At 46.9% G+C, this 5,177-nt stretch overlaps 1 protein-coding gene across 2 annotated transcripts in view; it reads left to right on the top strand.

Annotated features, from left to right (window-relative positions):
• The first annotated feature begins 2,709 nt into the window (after positions 1 to 2,709).
• Eloc (elongin C) overlaps positions 2,710 to 5,177 on the top strand; it is a 14,656-nt gene continuing 12,188 nt past the window's right edge. Inside the window, exon 1 of one of the 2 annotated variants that reach the window (XM_005361866.3) lies at positions 2,710 to 2,877. The gene's annotated coding sequence lies outside the window, so the exon portion shown is untranslated. Of the gene's footprint in view, positions 2,878 to 2,952; positions 3,046 to 5,177 lie in introns of those variants that run through there. The other variant, XM_005361865.3, reaches the window with a different exon arrangement.

Consider the following 5,177-nt stretch of genomic DNA (forward strand, 5'->3'; position numbering starts at 1 on the left):
CTGCCTCTGCCTCTGCCTCCCAAGTGCTGGGATTAAAGGCGTGCGCCACCACCACCGGGCTCTGAGTTGCTGTCTTTAAGTCTGTTCTTTGAGAATCCCCTTGCCCTCCCTGAGCACACGGTGACCACAGGGGGGTTTAGAGATCTCTATATTTCCTTCTTGCCCCAATTCTCTCTTCTGTAAACCTGCTTTGCAACTACTCATGATTTTACTTCATAAAGGGGGCCTGAGAGATGGACTCAGGCTGCTCTCTTTAACCTGACAGAGAAGGCGGTTGCTGGCCAGCTCTTGGGTGCACCCCAGAAAAATCAAACTTGCTTCCCATTTGGCTGAAATGTGGGAGTGGACTATTTGGGGGCTGACAGCTGAGAGTTCTGGCCCTGTGTTAGTCAGAAGATCACTCTGAACAAAACAAAAGCAGCTTCTGTTAAAGTTCTGGCAAACAACTTAGGCTAGGGTCGTAAGTCGTTTTGTTTTGTTTTGTTTTGTTTCGAGACAGGGTTTCTCTCTAGCTTTGGAGCCTGTCCTGGAACTCTCACTCTTGTAGACCAGCCTGTCCTTGAACTCACAGAGATCCACCAGCTTCTGCCTCCCTAGTGCTGGGATTAAAGGAGGGCACCACCGCCCCGCTCGGTCTTAAGTCTTACCTATAGCAAAGTTACCAGTAACTTTGAGCTTAAGCTTTTAGAAAGACCTTTAAAATTCATGGTACAAAACAAGTTAGATTAGTGATACTGATTGTTTTGAGAGCCTCCAATACTGTCTCAGCCAAAGCCAACCCAAAGCCAACCCAAGACATTTCTTACAGGCACAAAGCTTAAGGAAACTCAAGAAAGTGAACAGAGTAGGTGTTGATTTTCTTTTTTTCTATTTTGGGAAAGTCACACTGTTAAAGTTCTTGGCTGTAACCCATCTTGTTGACCAGGCTGACCTCCATCAGGCATGCTCCACCACACCCAGCTAAAAGTACATTTCTCCTAGAGGTGGGAGTTCCAAGAAAGGAATACTGCTCATTTGTTCAATCCAATGATCTTTTTTTAAAATGATGTTGCCCTTTTTTTTAAAGATTTTATTCATTAAGTATACAGTGTTCTGCCAGAAGAGGCACCAGATCCCATTATAGATGGTTGTGAACCACCATGTGGTTGCTGGGAATTTAACTCAGGACCTCTGGAAGAGCAGCCAGTGCTCTTAACCTCTGAGCCATCTCTCCAGCCCCTCCAATGATCTTTTATGTGTCTTTTAAAGAGGGAATCCTGTTATTTTTCAGCATATTGCAGGATGAGCCAGTGAAGTTCACCCAATCTATGCTTGCCTCTTTAGCCCCTAAGCTAAAGGATGATCCAAAGTCAGGATACATAATCAATTGATCTTGGGCCCTTAAAGGGGGATTAATTCAGGTCCTACTAGTTTTATTTTCTGCTACCAATGCCTCTCTTCCCATGAGACCATTTTGAGCTATGGATACAACCATAACGTTCTTTTTTTTTTCTTTTTTTAATTTTCAAGACAGGGTTTCTCTGTAGTTTTTGGTGCCTGTCCTGGAACTAGCTCTTGTAGACCAGGCTGGTCTCAAACTCACAGAGATCTGCCTGCTTCCGCCTCCCGAGTGTTGGGATTAAAGGCGTGCGCCACCACTGCCCGGTTTACCATAACATTCTTATTATTTTCCCAAAGCCTTTAAAAATTAATCCAGGGCCATGTGCTACAGTTTTTTTTTTTTTTACTTCAACTCTCTAAGAATATGCCTATTTGTTGATCAACTTAAAAACAGAAAACGACTCTTTTTTAGAGTCCTGCGCAGCGTCAACACCAGTAATTTCAGCAGAATAGCAAACTGGAGTTGGAGGATAGCCTGGGATTAAATAGGAAAATATTTAATTTTTTATTATGGTGGCAGAGGGGAGATAGGGTTGACCCCCAACACGAGGCTAATCTGGGCTACACAGTTCCACACTGGTCAGAGTTACATTGAGAGACCCTGGCTAAAAAGGTCGAAAACAAAGCCGTTTTGGAAAACGTCATTAGTTCCAGAAACTCCAAATCGCACATATATTTCCTTTAGTGGACATTTACACAACTCCCACTAGTTGAGTAACTAAGTATCTTAAATCTATATCTTCAAGCCCATTTCATGAAATAGCAGAGAAGAAACCTAACTGAGCTGTTTTTCCAGCTTTCTAGGAAAGGTCCCTGGGTAACCACGGAAAAGCCAATGAAATGCCGTGGTTGTGGGCGTGCGGAAATGAGGTGGGCGTCTGGGGGCTCCGACTAAAGCAATGGTGGTAGGCAGCGTACTTTAAGGAAAAGGAGAGCAGGGAGGGTGGGCGTGGCATATTTTCAGTAAACACTGATCTATACCGGGAAGAGAGGAAATGAGACAAACACATTGCGCGAGCTTGTTGAGAGGCTCGTCGATATGTATTATTTATCAGAAAGGCCAGATGCCGCCTCCTCAAAAATATGATCTTCTTTAGCATACATACTCCATTTTCACATCTTTGTAATCTCCCACCTCCTGGCTAAACAGAAACGAGAGGAAGGGCCAAGCTTCAAAGCCACCAAAATTTCAACACTCTACACGGAAAACTACAAGTCCCAAGATGCAACGTCACGTCGGATTAAACCCTAACAGTAACTTAGTAAGAAACTACATATCCCATAATGCATCACTGCCCCCACCGTTTCAGCGCTTCAGGGAAGAAATTGGATCAGGAGGGCGCTGCATTCTGGGAATCCAGAAGCCCTGGAATCTCATTGGTTGAGGTTTGCTAACGCTAGCCCTTAAATTGGGCTGCATTACTGAAGAAAGGGCGAGAACGACAACGCGCTTCCTCCAGACGGAGCTGTGAGCCGACCGCGTCTCCGCCTCGCCAGGTACCGATCTCCCGCGCGTTGCAGAAAGCGGCTGTGACGCGACGGAAGTAATTCCTTCCCGTGCCCCGGAACCCACGGGGGTAGGCAGCTGGGGTGGGGGGGGGCGGCCCTGAATAGGGGCTGTGGCGGTACGCGGGGACACGGCTGCGGCGGCTGCAGGACTGGCCAGTGAGTGTCGGGCTGGGGTGGGAACGGGGCTCGGTTTTTGCTCGGAGAGCTAGGGCAGCTGCGCCTGTGCGCATTGGCCACCCCTCTGCTCACCCCTTCCCGTCTGGGCGGGGAAGGGACGGAAGCCCTGAGCCGCCCCGGCCTCCCCAGCTCCGGGTTTGGGGGGAGGGGAGGGGAGTTTGGCGGGACCTTAACTAGCTCAGCCCGGGGGCTTTGGAAAGTGGAGGCAGGACCGTAGGTGGGGGCGAGCTGGGCCTTCTCCAGGCCGAGCGCGGGGAGGGTGGAGTTAAGAGCATGGCAGCCGGGTCGCTTTTCCTTTTTGCCTCCCTCTTGTGCGCTTGGATTTGTTTTACTGTTGGAATCAGTAGGTAGTCCCAGGAGAAAGCCCTAGCCCCTTTCAGCAGTAGAATCCCCCCAAAAAGTTTACGTTCTGGGCAACTTGGGTAATCTCTGGCTGACAGGGTGGGTTGGGGACATTTGTGCATCCATCTACTTCTCAGTTTTGTCTGAAAGGAAGTATCTAGTGCCAAGTACAATGCCCATTTAGTTTTCCTTAAGGAACTCGAATCTCTTTAGTTTTGTGAACGTGTGCGGGTTGTGTCATTTAGTGCAAGCATCTCTACTCTGCACGTTTCAGTGTGTAAAGCGATAGAAATAGTTTTACAACTTCGTTCAAACTACCAGGTTTGCTTTTTAATCCCCAAATCGAATTTTATATTGTTACGTGACCTAAGATGATAAATATCTGATCTCATTTACATTATAACATAACCCATGTTATTGAGACGTCGAAGTTCACAAGTACCCTAGGGATTCAGTGATGAAGGCTGTGGTTTGCCCATCGTTGATATTTATTTGTTAGCAATGATTTGAAATTCCTGTTTACCACTTTTGGGGGGCGGGGAAGACAGAATCTCAGTGGGTACTTTAGACTGTCATAGAAGTTCTCTGTAAACCTGGCTCGTTCCAGAGATCCACTTTTGCTTCCAAAGTGTTGGTATTAAAGTTGTGGACCACCATGGCTGCTCCCCTCTTTTTCCAACGTGCTAGGATTAGCCTTGGACCTCAGCTACACTGAGTCAGCACTCTTGCGCGGGCCACTACTCAGTATCCTCATCCCCCTAGTTACTTTAGGTGGGTGTTTTTTGTTTTTTTGGTTTTGGTTTTTCGAGACAGGGTTTCTCTGTAGCTTTGGAGCCTGTCTTGGCACTTGCTCTGTAGATCAGGCTGACCTCAAACTCAGAGATCCGCCTGTCCCTGCCTCTGGAGTGCTGGGATTAAAGGCGTATGCCACTACTGCCTGCCACCCTAGTTACTTTATAAACGTCTTCTTTTAAATATGACATTTCTCTAATAAGTGCCAGGCTATATCTTGATGTAGCATCTTTGCCTAATATGCAAAAGGTCCTGGGTTGGTTCTCCACACCAAATACACAAAAAAAAAAATGTGGGTTTATTACCTCATAATGCCATTTTTAAAAATAGACATAATATTCTTTTCTTAGTTTTGAGACAGGGTCTCAACTATGTAGCCCTTGCTAGCCTGGAACTCAAGCTACGTAGACCAGCGTGGCTCCCTGCCTTTGCCTCTGGAGTGCTGGGATTAAAGGCGTGCACCACCACACCCCGTGTTATTTCAAATGGAGAGAATCTGTTAGAGATGCAATACTGCGATATGAGTAGACAGTGGCGTAGAGGCAGGGGTGGAAGTTCTTCCTATATTGTTCACATTCTAAAGAAATTGTGCAGCTCTTAAGAAATACTTGAGGAAAATAAAGATGTGTGTGGAGCTCAGCCTGGTCCTGTCTGTGGTGAGAGAAGTCAGGAGGCTGAGGCAAAAAGATCCTGGAATTCCAGGCCAGTTTGACTGTTCTGGGAGAAGCTGACTCAGAACAGCAATAATAAGAATAAGTGGTGGTTGTGTTGCTTAGTGGGAAGACTATGCGCCTAGCATTTGTGAAGTACTGGGTTAGGTCCCCAGCAACAAAGAGACGGAGTGTGATTAGGAGTGATTAGGAGAAGGAATAGTACTCAGTTCTTGAATGGGACAGGAAAGATTTTGAGCCGGGTGTGGTGGTGGCACACACCTTTAATCCCAGCACTCGGGAGGCAGAGGCAGGCGGACATCTTGG

Source organism: Microtus ochrogaster, linkage group LG5 (genome assembly GCF_000317375.1).
Source record: "Microtus ochrogaster isolate Prairie Vole_2 linkage group LG5, MicOch1.0, whole genome shotgun sequence".
Taxonomy (NCBI): Eukaryota; Metazoa; Chordata; class Mammalia; order Rodentia; family Cricetidae; genus Microtus; species Microtus ochrogaster.